A 21,840-nucleotide genomic window follows, 5' to 3' on the forward strand; every position below is an offset into this window, starting at 1 on the left:
ATGGTCACAGTCAGAATGTACATTCATGTTTATTAAGTTAGTTTAATGTAATGTAATTTGTTTTTATTTTTTGCTACAGCTTTTCAAATTTTAGCTTGTGTTTATATCTGCAATATAAAGCTGTTTGGTTATGTTATATAAATTGCCTTAAAAATATGTATATAAGATAATAAAATAGATTTTTAAAAACTCCTGTGTTTTAAAATGATCCTTTTGACCTCTTCTACTCTCTTTGCTATACAGACAGTGAATATAAAATTGTAAGAGGAAAATATCTACTGAACACTTTTTGTTTGTTTTATCCCTCTTTTTAAAATGTGTATGTGACAATATTAGTAAAACTTTGCATGGTAAAAGAAAGCCACTTTAAGATATAAAGTCCAGTTTGTAATTAAACTTGCTATTTAAAATCACTGTTTTTGTTATCTTGTCTTTTTTTCAGGGATCACAAACATAACTATGTTTCAATATGTTATATATTACAATAGATTCCAGTTTACTCTAAATAGAGATTTGATTTCCATTTTTTTAAAAAAATATGTTATTCTTAAGGAAACCCTCAATTGAGAACAAATAAAAGATGTTTTTAAATGCCAACAAAAAATGGGAGAAGAATCTAAAAAAGAGGGGATATATGTATATGCATAACTGATTCACTTTGCTGTAACCTGAAAATAACACAACATTGTAAATCAACTACACTCCAATAAAATTTTTTTAAAAATTGTTGTGATACTATGTGGATCTGAAATTGGAAATAATTTCACAACAAATAATTACATTAGGATGCACATGGTTACTCATGATTAGAAAGTTCACCCATTATTCCCTCGACATCATAAAAATGGTTATTTGTGACTAAATATTATGTGCAGGTCTAGTTCTCCAAGGTCAGAATACTTTTTGCATTACAAATAGTTAGTACGTGGGAGTTGCTAGGTTATGATAGAACTATGGAGTCCATTCTTAAGAAGGAAAATATAAAAAAATCTGCATCTCTAATTAAAAAGTATTAGCTGAATAAGTAAAAAAATGTGTAAATAATAAAACAAAAGTACATAAGTGCTTAATAGTCAGATTGAAAAAAGTCTCAAAAAAGATTATATTTGACAATATTCATCAGTCTATTATTAATCACATATCTTCTTTGTTTGGATTCTCGACATCCAGGGTGAAGTACAAAAAATATCTTGCTATCAAATCTGCCATATTGTGTACTGGATAAAAGCAATAGCTTTGGAGCCAGATCACCTGGGTTAAAACCCCTTCCTTATCACTTAAGATCTTTGTGACTTTGAAAAGTGTCCCAACTGGGCCTCAGTTTCCCCATCTGTAAATGGTGTAGTAAGAGTACACACCTCAAAGGGTCATTGTGAGGATTAAATGGAGTGAATACAGTAGCATTATGAACATAGAAAGCATTATATGTTTTAGCTATTTGTAACTTACTAAAGCCTTTTAGTTTAATCAATCATCTGAAATAAAAATTACCTTTATTTGCATCAATGTGAAGCCTTGTGAAAAAAAAGGTTTTAGTTAAAAGTAGGATGTCATAAAATTCTGTTCAAAAATATAACAATAATTATGATGACAGACTGATTTTAATGTATACAGTATAATTTAACATGGTACATATAAGAATGTTGACAGATTTTTTTTACTGATTACATGAGTTATATCTATTGTAGAATAAAGGTACAAAGCCACTAAATTTGTGGAATGCTTTCTGCATTGTCTTTTTTTTTATTAAACTAATATAATCTGTATTGCCATTATCTCTGTTCCCTCCACCAAAATAAATTAAACAAACAAAAGGCCTACAGATGTCCAATTTTATACAACTAAAACACAACCAATGAGGTAATTGAATTAAAAGTAAAATAAATATAAAAAATTAAACTGAGGAGTATAATGATGTAAGATATGATCATCAAAAGACATTTTTCTTATAGTTTTACTATATTTCATAAAATATTAATTCGTTATTTAGATAGATACGAACTATGACTTCTTTTCCAAATTATCAAAGAATGGTTTAAAATAATATAATGAACATGACCAGTTTACTTAATAATATGACAAGTTGCATATTCAATATCTTTTTTAAAACACTGCATAGTTATTAAGAATTTGAGACAGTCAAGGTTATGACTAAGGACCGTAAAGGAATAGAAGAGCAGTTTGCTGGAACTAATTACCTTGAGGAATTGTTCTGTGCAAAAATTGGGATTTGATTACTCACATTTCCCTTTTTTCTTTTCTTTATTGCTATGACCTCTGTGATTTATAACCGCTTGTCTAAAATTTAGGAGTACAGAATGGATTAAAGTAGAATTGGATGATGTATCTGATTCTTTGCTTTTCAAATATATCTAAATCGTGTACCTTACTACATTTATTCAGAATATTTCCCTTATGAGCATTACATGATGAAATGGATGGAAAACTTAATGTAGTTCAGTTTTATAGGAAATGAAATGAGTGATTTCATTTAACTTAAGAGTTCCTATAAACATTTATGAAAATTACTTAGATGTACATTCATTTGAATAAAATACATTTTTCACATTTTAATTTTCACCCACTTTTAATAACTTCTGCCAGTTCCAAATGCTACCTGCTTGCCCAAGATGGGACATAATGACTGTTTCCTACAGTCTCCCAAGCTATGTCCTTGTTCTTTTTTCCTCTTTTCTTGAAGACTTAATTAGATCTCATTGCTTCAGTGATCATTTGCATCTCTGTATTACCCAAATTAAAATTTTCAGCTCTTTCCTATGTTACAACTTCACTTGGATAATCAGCTTAACTAGTTAAATATCAAAATTATTTACATATTTTAAAAATCTGTATTGAACCTATCATTTAATGATCCAACTACAGTGTAGAGGGAGAAAATAAAGCCTCTAGTCTCATCTAGAAAACAACCTCTTACTTTTTTCCCCTGTTTCTGACTACATCTTTATCTACCACTTTTGTTTTGTTTTGTTCTGTCACAAATTTGACAGCTGTAACTTCCCTCCAGCCCATGTTCCCTTGTTCCTGTTTCTCCATTCTCTGAAATATCCTTTCCTGCTCTTTAGAATGTCCAGCTCTGCTTATTTTTCAAGCCGCAAGAGAATCTCTTTCCACCAAGAAGCCATGTCTGAAATTCTCAATCAGTCTATATGTTATCACATTTGTACCTCACTAGTTCCTTTTTCATGTCTTTATCACAGCAATGGTCACATTACACTGATTTGTGTTTCCAGTGCATGGCATCACCCACTTAATTGCTTTTCAGTGGCCAACAGAGGACCTAGTGTTCAATAAAATTAGACGACAAATATTTATGACTCTGTGTTGCCAGTCATTATTCCACTCAAGAATTGAGCATTTTCAATTTAAAATATTCACTTTGTTTTCCCAAGGCCTCAAAATTTAATGCAGTTTTCAGAAACAATATTTATTTTAAGCATAATTTCAATGTATCACTTCTTATTTAGGACAACTGTACTGACTATCAATGGCTCTACCAATAAATCATTACTTAGTATGCCATACTTTAGGAAAGCTCACTCTCATTCATACAGAATTCATTTATTCTCACTTCTGAGAATTTATATATTGCTGTGTGCAGATAAAAGACAATATCCCACACTCTCTCATTCTCTTTTCGGTCTGTTACTGAAAAGGTAATTCATGGGCCACCTTTAATGAATGGAGGTCTCTGATATTCCTGTTGCTAACATACTCTATGAAGTAGAATCATATGATTGTATATGGTCGTAAAATCTTATAGACATGTTTCAGTTTGGGATATAATATTCCCTGTAACAAAAATGTTCATGAAAAAAAGATTAATTAAGTCTTTGAAATTTTGGTGAATTCCCAGTCTTTGGGAAAATTAAATATAACCAATGCAAAACAATAAACCCATTCCCTAGGAGACAGATTTCTACTTTTAAAGGAGGAGTAGCTTTAATTAACTTTAAATTGCTTCATTTCCTCAGGCTGGAATAAGTCCCCGAACTGGATTTTTAGTTGGTTCCTGAAGCTCTTTTTTCTCAAATAGAATCATCAAACTCACTCTGAAATGGAACTTGAAGCCTACATTAGCCCAAGGCAGAAAAATAACCAAAATGAAACAAAACTTGTGTTCACATTTTTCTTTAGTCTAACTCTTTTTACTTCTTGTGAAATCCCTAAGAATGAGAAATTAACTTTGTTTTGTTTAATGTTTGTTCTTTTCTTGTGATGATGTACCTAAGAGTAAAGTCCTCTTAATAAACAGCAATTTCTATTTTTAAAATACATGTTAGATTAAAAGGTTATGGGAACACAATTCAAATGTAAATGAGAATTCTAAATATATTTAGCAGTTGATTTCTGATTTATGAGGTTAAATAAAGCAGATTACAGATTAATTACATTTTAGCATTGATTTTATCTGTTGCTGTCCCCTTCCACGTGTGTAGTTTTTGTATCAATAAGTCATTGTTGAAATTGAAAGAGGACATGAGGTTTAGATTTGGTCTTCTTATTTATACTATTGACAATGGCTATAAATGATTTTTTTAAAAGAAATTAGTCTGTTTACTGAAACCAGAAAAATAGGAAATACTCTTTCAGAATACACGTATTGGGAAAGTTTCTTCTCTTACATCTGATGTAAAAGTTTACCATGTACTTTTCTAATCCATATGAGTTTATCTACTCACAAACCTCCCTCTAGATGGTGCAAAAAACTGAAGTAAAGGATTGAAGATAGACTCACTGGTGTCATCCTTAATTGCCAAGCCCTTTCATTCTTCTATATACTTGGTAATTAGCTATGATTTATATTTGTTTTAGAAAATCGAGTGTACCAATCATGTTACCAAATTTTAAACCATCAATTATTCTATTGATTCTGTGTGTGTGTGTGCGTTGTGTGTGTGTGTGTGTAAAGAGATTTAATTCACATTATTTATGGTAGTTACATTCTATGAAGTCTGCGTAAATACTAAATTAGACAACATTGAACTATTGCTTCTAGGGGAAATATAAGATTAGGTTCCTGTGAGCCACTGGTCACAACATTTTCATCAACTGGTTAATACATAACCTTGTTTTATGTGTGTTTCTATTTAATGACACCGGGATCAACATATACTGTTTATTCATTAACATTGAATTCACCACCAACAGCACTATAACTTATAACTGAACACACCTGTTTTCTGTGTAAGGCACATCACAGCTTTCCTGCACTTAGAAACTCTAGACAGCTCTTTAGCACTACATTAAGGGGCCATTTTAAACAACAAAAAGCAGAACACTGCAAAAAATGTGGCACTGAATAGGCCACAAAAAAGAGACGTTTATTTTCAGTACAAAAGCTGAAACAAGAAAGCTGAGTGTTGCCTTGTTCAACTCATTGAGTTGAGTCAGGCAACTCAATTTTTTTGCTGCTCTGCACGTGTCCTTGAAGGATGATGAAAGTGCTGCAAGTACTGATTTGGGAGCAAGTAGGCAAACTTGTAAATACGGAATCTGAGGAAAAAAGAGGATTGAAAATATATATAGTGTATATGAGTATTCACACACGTATGTATGTAAACATGTTTGTGCATTATGTTCGTGTGTGACTATATGTACATGTGTACACGTATATGACTTTTGAAGATTTAGAAGAATGTAAAAGAGATGTTATTATTCACAGTTTACAAATGTTTCTCATAAATACATAGCAGTCTAGTAAGTTTGACATGAGCTTTAGAGATATTTCTTCTCATAATTCACACGTTTTTTCAATGATTCGACTTTATGGTTTTTAATATTATGCAGGTTTAGGACAATGTTTGCTTGAATAAGAATAAACTCCAACATCCTGTAAAAGTATATACATTGGTAATTTCCCTATGTTCTTAGAATTTCAACAAGAGAAAATTTATAGATTTATTTCCCCAAATATAGTATATGTGCTGTGGTAAACCAAATAATTGCCCTCCAAAGATGTCCACATCCTAATCCTCAGAATTTGAGAATATGTAAGGTTACATGGCTAAGAGAAACTAAGGGTGCAGAGGGAATTAAGTTTGCTAATCACCTGACTGTAAAATAGGGAAATTATCCTGGATTACCTGTGTGGTCCCAATAGAATCACAAAGCTTCTTGCAAATGGAAGAAGTAGGCATAAAAGAAGAGTCAGAAAAAAAAAATGTGAGGACATTTTCAGCTTGATGTGACATCAGAAGGGCTTAACCCTCCATTGCTGGCTTTGAAGATAGTGGAAGAGGACCATAGCTCAGGAACAGGGGCAGTCCCTAAAAGCTGGAAAATGCAAGGAAAGAATTTTCCCCTACAGACCCCAAAAAGAATGTAGCCCTGCTGATTTTCTGCTGATTTTAGTCCAGCGGGATTTCAAGACCTTCAGAACTGTAAGATAAATATTATTTTTTTAAGCCACTAAAAATAAGCAGATTTTGCTGAGTGCTTTGAAGATGAAAAAGGGTTACAGAAACTAGTCCACTTAACAGTCATTTGTCATGACATTATCCAGTGGCACAAGTCTCCACCAGACCCTGGAGAAAATATTTTTTCTTCAAGCATAAGATTTTTGGAGTTTACAGAAACTAAATACAAAAATCATGCTGCAAAATGAAATCTTGAAATCCTCCTACTGCTGTTTGGGAATCAGAGATAGAGTGAATATCAATAAGTCTTAAGACTTATTGTAAGCCAACTGGAAGATCTGAGCAACAAAATTGTGCAGTTTTTTCCCCCTTCCTTTAAATACAAGTATATGATTAAGAAGGGTTCCTTTCTCCGAATCTTCTCAGCCTCAAAATTTGACTTTGAGAGAAGAAGAAGAATATTGTGATGAGTAGTTAAAATGGTTGCTTTGAAATCCATTTGCTTTGAATGGTTGCTTTGAAATGGGAGGCAGCTAAATTTACGTTCTATTCTTTGAGCTGTAGCTGGCTTTTTTGAAGTCAGTCCCATGCTTGTCTGGTTCAGGGGTCAGTCAGATATTTGGGTAAAATTGATACACAGAGTTTGGGGCTTCTCCTCCCTAACTCTGTACTTTCTGCCATTTTCACCTTCAGATTCCAGAAACTATGACTGCCCTGAACTGTGTCTCCTAGTTCTCCACAAGAATGAGGCTGATTTCTATTGAAGCTTTAGCCTCCCTGTCAGATGTAACTCTGGAGTAGTCTCAGGCTAAAAGCAAAACAAACGAGAAACTCACCTTTTACCCTGTGGTCTTCTCTGTTTCTAGGTGTTAACTCCCCTCTAGTATCTGCTTTTTATATATTTATTTTTCCAGAAAATATATCCACCTTTTCTTTATTCAACTTAAATCACTGAACTACATCAAGCCAAAAAGCCCTAATATTTTACACGTTATATGCCAGAAAACATACCTCACTAGAATATTGTATAGTAGTGATTTGTTATATTTAGGCCTAGTTAGATAAAGAAACAGTATCGAGCAGAACTTTTTTAACGAAAAAAGGGAGGAAGAAGCTGCAATTTCCTATTCCTACATTAATAATGTTCATTAGAGTCGGTGTTCTTTGTGGGAAGACAAGAGAAAACTAAATATAAAACTAGAATTTATGCATTGGCCAAAATAAACAGACCTAGAGGAAAATGTTGTCTAATTAAAAGATCATTGAAAATTATTTGCAGGCTATGATATCTACAATTACTAATCATTCTTAGGTATAGTGTTCTATAGAGATTTTTTTTTTAACATAGAGATTTTCTGAGACTTGACCAGTTTCTCAAGTGTTCCTCCAGGATAAAAAATAGTAATAAAAATAAAATTAAACATTTAATCTGTTTTAAAATTTAAAAATCATTTAAAGTGAATAAGGAGCCATAGAGTATTATTTATTAAGACTGTGAGATAGCAACATTTTAGATTTAAGTACACAGAACATAATAATCCTTTGAGAAAACAAACAAAAATTTAATAGAAATGTACCATACATATGTTCAAATTAGGAAGTTTTAATTGACATGTGGTGTGGATTTTTTTCTTCATGCCTATTACTAGATTTAATATATTTTACAGTTCAAAAGATTAAATCTCTTTGTATTATTATGGTTTGACAGTAAACCTGGATTTTCAAGCACATGGGTGACAGTAATGCAACTGGAAAGTTTCAGAGATAATAATACAGACCCATGTAGAGGGTTTAATTGTCCCAGGGGGGTAAGAGACATAGGTGTACTTGCTTATTCATAGACTGGTGACAGTTTACTATGATGCTAATCCTTACTTGTTTGAATGAATTAAATATATTTAAAATGAATGGTCATGAAGGCTGAAACATTTGACGCTAACATCCTAGCAACATTTCTTAGTTTCCTGTTGGTACCGAAGTACAAAATGCTAGGAAATATCAGTGACGTTTATTGAAGCGATTTCCTTTTTCTGTACTTGTGGGTTGATACTTCCAATCAAGTGTTGCTGATTAGATTCTGAAAGCATGTAATTGATTTTCAAACTCTTTACATCCTGGTTGCTATGTTTAAACAGCCGCATGAGAAACATTTCCTGAGTCTAGGTAGATTGCTTTTTGTTTTACATGAGCAATAGCTTAAAAGGTGAGTTGACATTTAAAGAAATAAATATTCAAGCACGAGGTACATTTGAAAGTCATTAAGATTAATAAAGGTTTACAATAACATATTATCCTTAAGTGTTGACACAAATACTATGCTGTATTTATCTGACACTAATCTGTCTAACATATGAAGAATGGAAGCAATGATTTGATTTTGACCCAAATAATGATGTCATCATAACCTTTGCAAGAATGAATTAAAGCATATTCTAACCTTTTCATTATTTCACATTTTCACTACCAGAAAATCATTACTCAAAAGGGAAAGGAATGATTTTGCAACGGGGTCTTGCTTAGGGTTATATTTCAATTCCTCATAATGAAACATAAAGGACAGGAAAAAGAAGGTGAGGACATTCTATCAAATCACTACTCGCAGTTTTTGATAGGTAATACTCAGTATAGTTTAAGACTTAACCAAGAGAACAACCCATTATGTCTCAGCAGCAAATCTGTCAATATGCTGATGGAGCAGAGGCATAATATATGTTATTTGAATACTGCAACAGGTAACTTTTATTTGTAAAATGCAAGGAAGATTTTACTTTAAGGGAAAAACTTCACAACCTAAGGATTTAATTAAAAAATATCAAGTGAACAAAAATTCTGAAAGCCTGTGAACATTAAACTAGATGAAAATTACAAACTTTTAATATGAAAAATTAAGTAGATCATCCCTTGATTTGTTGAGCATAATAAAGCTTATTGAAACTAATCAAATGACATTTTTTCTTAGGAAGGTCTTTCTGATATATAGCATTGGAAACTTACTTCATTGTTCATGATCATTAAGGCTTAATTTAATTTAATTCTATTTATTTTAATATTCAAACCTTTATTAGCTTCTGACACCGGTCAACCCCACTCCTGGGAGCAGTTCCCTCCTATACTTGTAAGATCATTTAATATGTACTTCGTAAGGAAGTCTGCATTTAGACTCAGGTTTGTTTGCTTGATTAATTTGGTGAACTTAAAGACATTGCTTAGTCAAAATTCAAACAACACATGGATTCTAAATTGCTCCAAGGTAAATTCTCAATTCTATACAATTTGCTGATTTTTAAAGGGGGGAAAAAAAAGATTTTCTAACTTTTCTCCAATTGTTTCCAAGGACAATTGACAATTTAATGCTATCATTTACATGTAGGCCAAAACATGATTTGTTCCTGTCTCCTTTTCATTTAATTCAACTTAAAAAAAAAAAAATGTATTGATGGCCCACAATGAGCCAGGTTTTATTTCACTTTCCAAAGATACTTTAGTGAATCAAACAAAGATGCCTGCCTTTGTGGAGCTTATATTCTAGAAGCGATGGGGCAGCAGATAATGATAAACATGGACACATAAATGATATTTTACATTAAAAGGCCATGAGCCTTATGGAATGAAAGAACAAGGAAAGGGTTTTCAATTGTAGGCGGGGCCTGGGGGTGGATTCTACTTTTACTTAGGCTGGTATGGGTAGACCTCCTTTTGGTGATAGTTGAGCCAAAAATTTGAAGAAGTGAGGGACTTCACCCATGAAGATATTTGGGGAAAATTGACCCATTCAGAGTCAGAGCAAAATCCTAAATGTGGAACTTGTCTGGTATGTTTGGAGAAAGCTATGAAGCTAGTGTCACCGGAGAAGCAGAAGGTGAACCGGAGCTCCTGCTGCAGCTCAGTGATGTGAGATGTCTGAGAACTAAGGGAGGGGTAATCATGTGGGGCTTTTAAGTCATTTTGAAGAGTTTGGTTTATATTCAGAGTGAAATGGGAGCTAATTTAGAAAAAGACTGAACTTCTGTTTGTTAATGACAATTCTGGCTACCATATAGAGAAGTTGTGGGAGAGGAACTGGGGTCAAATCAGGTCACCTAATGATGAGGCGCTTCCTGTAATTCAGACAGGGAGTGACAGAAAATATAGCCAATCCAAATAAGTACATCTATTTCAGGAAACACCCTGAAGCATCTTTGAATAGGACACTATCTAGTTTACACACCAGTCACATCCGATATTCAAAGGATTTTATCAAGTTATCACTTTAAGTTAAGTTTGGGAACACACATTCACTCCTCTTCTGTGGAGAATGGCTTTTGGCAAGATAGTTTTAGTGCCATAACCACATTTCAGTGTGAATTCTTTGGTGTGCAGATTATATAAAATGCTTTGACGTATACTATATCAGTACACAGTAAAATCAAAGAGGAGAACTAAGCAGGGCTTAATTCATAGGCCTAGTGTTGCAAACTTCTTTCCCTTTGTCCCTCTGAAATCTGCTTCTCAGAGTTAGACACAATAGGTTGAGCAACAAGCAAGGATTAGGTATGGTTCACATATGATTCCAGAGTTGGTTTATAATCTTGAATGAGAATTGAAAAGTCAAAACCCCTTTACTACAATTCCTTTTCATGTGACTCTTGGGCATGCCATGTTTAAGAGGTACTGTGTCCCACATCCCTTTAGAAATACTAAGTATTTATCTAACTGCCATTCTCCTAGCTCTTTCTAGTCATGGTTCCAAACTGAGCCATGATTTTGAACCATCATTCAACATTTTAACGAGTATGTATTTATGTATCTAGTAGGTTTGGCCAGCCTGGCATTTTCATATGGATTCCCACATATACAGTTTAGGAAGATTACACACATTAAAATGGTTCTTCCTTCCAAAAGTCCCTGTTATATTTACTATAGAGAAAAAAAATTGGATGATCATTTTAACCCTTGCTAATGTTTTTTACAAGATTACAAAAAGTTTTATCTAATAAATAACATAAAATATGTTTTATAAAATATAGATAAATTTTACAAAATATATACAGAGGTTGTATTAGTAATTAATAATTAGTAAATAATTAATAACCAATACAAAACCAATCAGGGGGTTGCTGCTCAGATACACAATTATGAGGATAAAAACAGAACCAAAACAAACATCACTGGAATACAGACCCCCCTCAGCTCCACCACTAACTAATAGTAGGGATTGTCCTTAAGGACCTCCTGCCTCCCTCTTGCTGTCAGAATCCATTGTTAGCGACACCCTTTCTCTCTCATCCCTCCACACGTGTACAAAACTCCCAGTACAACTGTATTTAGCTGTGTTCTTTCTCATATCAGGTAAAAAGTAATATGCAAATAAACATGTAATCAAAGAGGTGAGTTATTTGTCAAATCTTGTGAGTTGCAAGGTCTTCTTAGTATGAAAGCTAAGGAGAAATTCAATGTTTATATTAGAAAAAAAATGAATTTAATTATGAAATGTAATCAGCACTCATATTCTGTGTGCCTGCTCCTTGAAAAAAGTTTTGCTAAGTCATGCCTTCAATTTCAAGACCTTACAGTTCATTGGAATGAGGAACTATGAATAGATATGTGCACATCACTAACTCCAGTATAAGACACTGGGAGAGAAGAGCTGGAAGGTAGCACTATAATGCCCTAGATTGCACTAGACATTAAATCTTTACCCATAGGATACCCATTTCATTTTACTAAATGGCTCTCTATAAACCTAGTGAAATGAATGATTTGCCAGATATTGTAAAGAGGGTAGAACTACAGGATTTTATAGTGTAGGTTCAAACTCTTTGCCTGACTCTCATACTTTATAAGCTAGTCTCTTGCAGCCTTAACACAATGATGTTAAAAGCAAAGCAGCTACAAATTCCCTACCGTCCTGTGCCCCCGTATCTCCAACCAGGAGTCGCTGAGAGGACAGAGCAAAGCGTCACCCTGCTGAATAGCAATTACTGCTTCTGTAATACCTATAATAACTGGCCCTAGTTTATAAAATTGAAACAAATTGCTTACAAGTAATTATTCTCAAGCAACATAAATAGTTTAAAGCTATTGCATCTGAAAAGTTAATTACCCTGAGTGCAACTCAGCATAATTTTCTTTTATAAAATATTTTATATTAAAAACCAGGCTGTTCACTAATGTCAGACAAAGGATTGTTCCCTTTGTGACAAGTTCACTTTTAATTTGCTTTTATTAATTATTTACTGATCCTATTCATAAAGAAAAACTGGAAATATATTACATAGCCTTTTATTTTTGGACATTGAGATATATTTAGAACTAAAGAGGAAATGAAGGAAGTAAATGTTCTTGTAATTCTTCACTCTCTGGCCGCTTCTATTCCAGAGACAGGAACAGCCCCCAAGACCACACTGTGAATTAGTCTGAGAATATCAACTGGGCTCAGAAACTTCCTCTCCCCCACCCTCCAGCAAAACACATTTTATAACCAATCTTAACGAGCTGCAGTCTAGTGACTGTCAGTGGTCATACCAACCACTGCAGTCTAGTGACTGTCAGTGGACAAATTAATTTACCTTAAAGCATAGTTAAGTGGTAATAGCAGTGCTGTTTTCTCAGAGAATGTTTGCATGTCAGTAGGGACTCCAGGTTACCCCAAAGGAATTGACAATTAATAGTGAAGCTATACAAATGGCACTGATCAGAAATACGTATACAAATGGGACAGTATTAAGGTATATATATTTTTTCTACATATATTTGCTCCTACAATTTCAATTAGATAATGATTTTCTGTTTTCTTTCTCAATGGACATTTGTTGTAGGAAAGCAGAAAAAAGCAGCTTAAAGCCAAAGACTTTTCCAGTATTTTATAAAATCTGAAATTGAATAAAGAGGTAGGTGTTCCACATTAGAAATAAAGAGGATGATAACTTTGGGAAAGACAAGCCAACAATTGGCTGGTTTTCCCCAAGGATGAAAGCAGGTTGGAAGAACCTGAGGATTGTGAGAGTCATGAGCTGACCTCCACCTGTTTGTGGGGAGGAGGCTGGGGGTGAGCTCGGGCTTATGGAAAAGGATGGAACTGAGCAGTGTGGACGCTGGATCCCCACCCAGGAGCATCTGTATTGACCTAGTTCCTGAGCACGGCCCAGAAGCAACAGAGCTAATGGGAATGTGTCCTATAATACCTTGGGGCCATGTAAACATGTAAAGCACTGCGTTGTGCTGGAGTGGAAGTGTGCGCCCCAGTAACTGAGTTTAAATTGTACTTCTCTCATTCCTAGTAACTCTATTTGTGCATCCACACTCCAATCTCTCAGCTTCTGTCTTTCTAGGTGTCTCCTTGAGCACTATACATCACAGCAGATGCAAAGCAGGGTGTGATACATCTTTCTGGAGCATCAAGTTTTTTTTGTTTTTTTTTAAAAGTATTTATTTATCTATTTATGGCTGTGTTGGGTCTTAGTTTCTGTGCTAGGGCTTTCTCTAGTTGTGGCAAGCGGGGGCCACTCTTCATCGCGGTGCGCGGGCCTCTCACTGTCGCGGCCTCTCTTGTTGCGGAGCACAGGCTCCAGATGCACAGGCTCAGTAATTGTGGCTCACGGGCCCAGCTGCTCCGCGGCACATGGGATCTTCCCAGACCAGGGCTCGAACCCGTGTCCCCTGCATTGGCGGGCAGATTCTCAACCACTGCGCCACCAGGGAAGCCCGAGCATCAAGTTTATTAACTAGAATTGGAAGAACCAAGGAGTCCTTGGAACAAGAACTATCCCCCTCCCCCACCAACACGGAAGACAGAAGAGTGGGGGAGGGGAGACGTGACCCAGGAATGACAGTCCAGTCTCTGAAGTTTCACCCAGGTGGGGGTTGAGGGGCAGACCTGCAGCCACGGTGGCCTCGCTTTCGGTCGCCCGGGCTGCTCCGGACCATCCTCTGAGCTGGCCAGGGTCTTGGATACGATGCTTCTGAAGGCCGCGCAGAGAACACCCTCATCTTCCACTGGACCGGGCCCCAGGGAGTGCGGCGGCCTGACCTTCCTGCCTCGGTCATGCATGGGGTTCACATGGGCTCATTTTATTATGACGCCTCTTGCTGGGCAGCTTGCAACAAAGATGTTTCAAAACAAAGTTCCAGATTCTCCTAGCCACCCCTTGCTTTTTCTGGCTGTGGCCAGAGGGAGTGGATGAGGACACACTCTCAGGCTGCCCAGTGTGGGAGGACCCTCCAGTGTTGGACACACCCGGGGGGCAGCTGGTTCCCTCTGGGGCTCCAATCCTGCTGCTGGTGGAGGGGGATGTCCCAGTGCCACACTGGGGGGCTGGGCTGGGGGTGGCAGTCCTCGCCTCCAGGCTGGGTGGGGGACAGGCAGACTCACCGGTCTTCTGCTCCGCCTGCTGGTCTTCCTGCAGCTGCACGTTTTCTCCCTGGTAGAGCCACCTGCTTTTCAGGGGGGACACCACAGGGCTTTGAGAAGGCTCAAGTTCACTGCCGCTGAGGTCCCCGCGACAGAAGGGCCTCACAGTTACGATGGAGGCCCCTACCTGGGGTTTCTTGGCGCTCACACTGCCTGTTCCAGCATCCTGGATCTGGTCGCAAGTCAAGCCCGGAGTCGTCACCGTTGTCACCTTCAGGTCCTCTTCACAGGGTGGCTGGAGTGGCTCCTTCTGGCCCATGTTTAACCAAGCATGACTCATGAGGTCAGGTAAGGTGCCTCTGTCACTGGGGTTGAGGGCAATCATTTTTTGTAATAGATCCCTTATCTCCAAAGACAGATAAGGTGGGATGTGGTATTTCCCTTTTAGGACTTGCTTCCGCAGCTCCTGGTAGTCTTTTCCCCAAAAGGGCTGGCACCCAGTTACCATGGCGTAGAGCACTACTCCCAGGCTCCACACGTCCACCGCAGGGCCGCTGTAGCTCTGCCCCAGGAAGATTTCCGGGGCAAAGTAAGGGGGTGTGCCGCAGATTGTGTCCATTTGTCCAGAGTCATCACACTTGTTGCTGAGGCCAAAGTCTGTAAGTTTGATATTCATCTTGGAATCAAAGAGGATGTTCTCTGGCTTCAGGTCCCGATGCACGATGCCCCTCTGGTGGCAGTGCTGCAGGGCGGAGAGCAGCTGCTGGAATGGGCCTCGGGCCTCCACCTCTGTCATACGGCCATGGATCTTCAAATAGTGGTACATGTCCCCCCCACTGAGGTACTCCATCACCAGAATAAATGCCTCCTCTGTGTTAATCGCCCCCAGCAGTTTTACAATATTGGGGTGATTCAGGAGCTTCATACCGCACACTTCCCGGAAAAGTGCCTGGACACTTGTGACGCTCTGACGCCTTTTCTTAATCACCTTGAGAGCCACCTGTGTCCCAGTCAGAATGTGCCGCGCCAACTTCACTTTACCGAAGGTGCCTTCACCAATGGTGCGGAGGATCTCAAAGCCATCAGTATGAGCCTCCTTGTCAGCAGAGTTGGCTGTGAGGCCCTGCATCATGGTGACCTGCTAACTACACTGACTGACAGCACTACCTAGAACGCTAACTACGCTAACTAACAATGCTAACTGTACTAACAGTGCTAAGTGTGCTGTCTCTACTAACAACGCTAACTACGCTAACTGTACCAACAGCGCTAACTAGCACTAACTACACTAACTATGCTAATCAAGTATTAACTACACCAGCTATGCTAACTATACCAACAGTACTGACTATGCTAACTGTACTAATCTAGCAATACTAACTAAAATTAAGATACAAATGAGAAAAAGAAGAAAGGAAGAAAAGAAAGCAGAAGAAATGGAAAAGAAACACCAAAAAATTGAGAAGAAAAAATTTAAAACTAAAAGAAATGATAAAGAGAGAAAAATGAGAAAAAGGCAAAGAAGAAAGAAAAATGAGAAAGATAAAAAAGAGTAGAGAAAAGAGAAAAATAAATCAACAAAATGGCAGAAACAAGGAAAAAACAAGCTAACTGTAGGTCCAAGGCCGTCAGGTCACCAAAAGCAGCTTCCTGGGCTCTAAGGACCAAAAACCTGGGCCCAGCTGCCCCTTTTACAGGGCTCTGTGAAGTACATCACAGTGGTGCACTCTGAGGTCAGAGCAAGAAATGGACGCATCACAGCTGGGGGTAAACCACAGGGGTTTTCTCACTTCTTGAGTTCAAGGCCCCTTTACACTTAGGAAAAAGGATCCCAAAGAAATTTTTCTTTACGTGTGTTATTAGATATTGGTATTCACTTTGTTATAAATTAAAATCTGTAGGATACTTCAGTGGCCTTTTTATTTCTCGTTTGAAAATCTGTAATAATTTTAAAGACCTCATAATGTCTACACTTGAAATATTCAATTCCTTTTCCTTAAATTCTGGTCTCAAAATAATGTTACAACTTAACTGACTTCACGATACTATACAAAATGTTCTGCTGCATAAGACACGATAAGGTACATTATGAAAGTTCTATGAAGCTGAGAGAAGATTTGCCAGGAAGGTCTTGAGCAGATTTCTCATCAGGAGCCTCGGAGGCCAGATGGCATGGCTCAATGTACTTCAAGTGTTGAAGGAAAGAAACCATCAACCAAGAATCCTATATCTAGCAAAACTTTCCTTCGAAAATGAGGGAGAAATCAAGACATTCCCAGTTAATCAAGAGTTCTTAACCACCAGACCCGCCTGCCACAGGGAGTTCTTCAGGTTGGAGTCAAGGACCCTGCACAGTAGCTCAAAGCCTTATGAAGAAATAAAGACCTCCGGCAAAAGTAGATAGACGGGCGATGAGAAAAGCTAATCCTGTTGTAACTTTGGTTTGTAGCTCCACTTTTTGTTTTCTATTTGATTTAAGAGACTAATATATAATAAAACACACCACACACATAGAGATCAAAAAAAAAAAATCTATACCTAAAGCTATTACTAGAATTAAAAAATTTCATACATCTTATTAATATATACACTTGATGAAAAAAGCGTTGAAAATCAGCATCAATATTGATATAACTATTTAGGAATTTAGATTACATGTTCCCCTATGTAATTCAATTAATATTTGGGAGAAAATTAGGAGATAAAAATTCTTTGAAATCTTAACATTTCATTATAAAAATAACCTTAATAATTACATAAATGAAGTAGAACTTTGGTGTGTAGATTTCTATCTACATATACATGGAAAATTATGAAATATATACAAACATGTACACACAGAATGGCCTTTACATATTCTATGAAAAATTCGTTCCCACCAACTAATGTATCACGGAAAAAAATTTCCAGAGGAGATATAGATAGATAGATAGATAGATAGACAGACAGACATGGATATATGTATCTATGTTTGCCTCTATAGACCCTTACGAGTAGTTGACATTATGGATGGTTCTACTAATTGACTCTTCTCAAATTTCTCCATGTAAGTTTGAGATAAACATGTAGGACAGCTTTCTTACCATGTGGGTAGTAAATGGGAGCAACAAGGACTATTGAAGGAGAACACAGCACATTGCTGCGTTAGTCTACTGAATATACTAAAAGGAGAAATTGAACCATCCCCATGTCAATCCTTGGGGATTAAGCAGAAGAACAAGGTGTTTACGTTACTCAAGTTTCAAACAAGCGAACAAACACCTCAGCACTTCCAGGTAACTACATTTCCACAAAAACTCCTATGAACATGCCAATAAGTCCAGAGCATCAAGAACTATGGCTAAAGAGGCCTTATGAGGCACTCAAAGACCTCACTTAGCCTAGAGTAAGTGGTTATACAGACTAATCCTTCTGTAACCCAAGTGAGGGGTGGAGAAGAAGCACTTCCTCATAGCATACGGCAGTGGTGATGGACAGAGAATATGCAAGGAATGAACTCTTAATACTGGCATCTTGTAGGCACACAGAGTACATAGATCATAGGAACAATGAGAAAAGAAACCTTTAGTTCCTTTAATTGGCTGAATTCATTAGAGGCTAGTATGGTTTAGACAAAAAAAAAAAAAAAAAAAGAGGCTCTTTCTAGCACAAGAGTTGGAAGATTGGTGGCCTATTTCAGTAGTTCTTATATAATCCAAACTCAGGTGAACAAGTGTTAGAGACAATATACTTTTATTATTATCAATCTTTGTAGGAGAGGCATAAACCCAGTCTGATTATATTTGAAAAAAAACTACTGTGATAATACTTCCCTTCCATGTGTTGGAGTATAATCTGCCATAATATATTTGGAGAAAATCTGGAATTTATCATATTCACAGTGAAAAAAAGAACAATCTGCCAGGGATTGGGGAGGGGAGGAGGGAAGGATGAACAGCTAGAGCAGACAGGATTTTTAGGGCAGTAAAACTATTCCACATGATGTGGTGGTAATGGTGGGTACATAACATCATGCCTTTGACAAAACCCACAGAACTGTAGATCACAAAGAATGTGAGCCCTTAAAATAACTGACTTTATTTTATAACAATGTATCAATGTAGGTTCAATTTTAACGTGCTTACCACACCAAGGCAAGATGTTAATAATGAGGGCAAGGGAAGGAGTGGGAGGGGGAGTATATGGGAACTCTGAACATGCTGCTCAAGTTTTCTGCAAGCTCAAAACTATTCTAAAAATAAATTCCAATAATTCAAAAAATGTAAAGGGAATAAGAAAGGCATATTAAGTTAATACTAAACTAAAAACTTTGGAGTAGGCATATTAATTTCAACAAAGCTGATTTAAGAATCAGCTTGGGACACCTGGAAACAAAGGGCAGGGTTAGCCCCTACAGCCAGTGCTGCTTTACAAGATTTGGACTAAACACATAACTGAGTCTTTTGCTCCATGTGGGAGTGAAGAAAAGTGTAGGAGGGGCCTTGCCTCCAGCCTTACAGTGAGCTCCCTGAGGGGTTGTTCTCTATCTTGTTTCACACTGAGACTGTTTATTGGTGACATTCTTTCTGGGTCAAAACCATTCCAGTGGGGGTAAGCTGAGACAAGTGAGAGAGTGTCATTGACATATAGACACTACCAAATGTAAAATAGATAGCTGGTGGGAAGCAGCCGCATAGCACAGGGAGATCAGCTCGGTGCTTTGTGACCACCTAGAGGGGTGGGATGGGGAGGGTGGGAGGGAGGGAGATGCAAGAGGGAAGAGAAATGGGAACATATTGTATATGTATAACTGATTCACTTTGTTATAAAGCAGAAGCTAACACAGTATTGTAAGGCAATTATACTTCAATAAAGATGTTTAAAAAAAAAAAAAAAAGATGTTAAAAAAAATTTTTTTTAATTAAAAATACCAAGGAAAAGGTGGGACATTACATATTAATAAAAGTATCAATTCTCCAAAAAGACATAAAACTCCTAAAGTTGTGGAATCTGACATCAAGCTTTCAATATATGTGAAGCAAAAACTGATAGATCAAGTAGGTACAGAATCAGTAAGGATAGACTTGACCTGGACAGCAATAGCAATCAAACTAATATAATTGGCATTTATAGAATACTCCACTCAACAACAATAAAATATACATTTTTCTCAAACTCATGTGGATCACAGAGAAGAGTCTCAAGAGGAATTTTAAAAAGCAATTATATAGAAATAAAAATTTAAAAAAAATTGTAGATACAGAGAAAGCAGTGCTGAGAGGAAAATTAAGTGCATATATTCAGAAAGAAGAAAGATCTATAATCAGTAATCTGAGCTCCACCTCAGGAAACTAGAGAATGAAGAACAATTTAATATTAGTGTAAGCAGAAAGTAAAAAGAAATAATACATATGTGAGCATAAGTTATTGAAACTGAAAACTTTAGTAGAGAAAATCAATGAAACCAAAAACTTCTTTGAAAAGACCAGCAAAACTGATAAACCTCTAGCCAGGTTAACAGAAAAAGAAAAGAAAAGAAAAAATAATTACCAATATCAGAAATTAAAGAGACGTCATCCTGACCTGTTTCATGAATGTTAAAAAGGCAGTAAAGAACAACAAGCAGAACTCTATAATTTAGATGAAACAGAATGATTTTTTCACAGACACAAATGCTTAAAACTTACACAAGGAGAGACAGGTCATCTGATCAGGCCCATATCTATTAAAAAAAAATTGTATCAATAATCAAAAACCTTCCAAAAAAGAAACCTTCAGTTCAGATAGTCACCGGTGAATTTTACCAAATCAAAAGAAATGGTGCCAATTACCACAATCCCTTCCAGAAAACAGAAGCTGAGGAAACTCATTCTATGAGGTCAGCATTACAATAATACCAAAACCAGACACAAGCATTACGTGAAATAAAAATATTTATATATCATGTTAAGAAGTTGAAAACTTTCTCACTAAAATCCAGAAAAAAGGAAAGATATTCTCTTTTACTCTTCCTACTCTCCGTTTTACTGAGATTTTTAGCTAGTACGTTAAAACAAGAAAGAAAAAAAAAGAGAAAGTATTTGGCTTGGAAAGGATTAAATAAAGCTGTCTATACTTGCAGATGACATGATTGTCTCTGCAGAAAAATATAATTTTGGAAAATTATGGAAATAATAAAGGACTATAACAAGGTCACAGGATTCATGGTTTAGTATATATTCTTGTGTATATGCTATACATACATATATATGTATTTTGTATATATACCGTACATATAAATATAAACACACATACATTTAATAAGTCAATGAAATTTGAAATTAAAACATACCATGTTGGGCTTCCCTGGTGGTGCAGTGGTTGAGAATCTGCCTGCCAATGCAGGGGACACGGGTTCGAGCCCTGCTCTGGGAAGATCCCACGTGCCGCGGAGCAACTGGGCCCATGAGCCACAACTACTGAGCCTGCGCGTCTGGAGCCTGTGCCCTGCAACAAGAGAGGCCGCGATAGTGAGAGGCCCGCGCACCGCGATGAAGAGTGGCCCCCGCTTGCCGCAACTAGAGAAAGCCCTCGCACAGAAACAAAAACCCACCACAGCCAAAAATAAATAAAATAAATAAATAAAATAAATTTCTAGTTAATATTAAAAACAAAAAAAAACATACCATGTATATTGTACCATAAAGATGAAGTACTTAAATATAAATCTAACAAAATATGTATAGGAACTATATGTGCAAAACTATAAAATGCTGATAAAAGAAACCAAAGATTAAATAAATCAAGAGTTATTCTGTGTATACTGACTGGAAAAATCAATATTATTAAGATGTTTATTCTTCTTAACTGTATCTATATATTCCATGCAATTCCAATCAAAATTCCAGTGAGCTATTTTCTTGATATTGACACACTAATATCAAGTTAATGTGGAAAGGAGAAAGACCTAAAAGAGCCAAAACAATAATAGAAGATTAACAGCATAGCTGTAGTGCTAACAATTCCTGATTTCAAGAATTACTATAAAGCTACAGTAATCAAGAGAGCATGATATTGGCTCAAGAATAGACACATAGATCAATTAAACCATATAAACAGCCCAGAAGGAGATGCACAGAAATGCAGTCAACTGGTATTTCACAAGGGACAAAGACA

At 36.4% G+C, this 21,840-nt stretch overlaps 1 long non-coding RNA gene across 7 annotated transcripts in view; it reads right to left on the reverse strand.

Annotated features, from left to right (window-relative positions):
* LOC309621673 overlaps positions 1-21,840 on the reverse strand; it is a 301,426-nt gene that overhangs the window by 114,997 nt on the left and 164,589 nt on the right. For 6 of the 7 annotated variants that reach the window (XR_014240144.1, XR_014240145.1, XR_014240147.1 and 3 more), the window contains one exon: positions 21,017-21,171. The exons of the other annotated variant lie outside the window; for it this stretch is intronic. This is a non-coding gene — a long non-coding RNA (uncharacterized lncRNA). The remainder of the gene's footprint in view (positions 1-21,016; positions 21,172-21,840) is intronic. 7 annotated transcript variants of the gene reach the window in all.

This window comes from Balaenoptera borealis (genome assembly GCF_965194805.1).
Source record: "Balaenoptera borealis genome assembly, contig: HAP1_SCAFFOLD_817, whole genome shotgun sequence".
Lineage (NCBI taxonomy): Eukaryota > Metazoa > Chordata > Mammalia > Artiodactyla > Balaenopteridae > Balaenoptera > Balaenoptera borealis.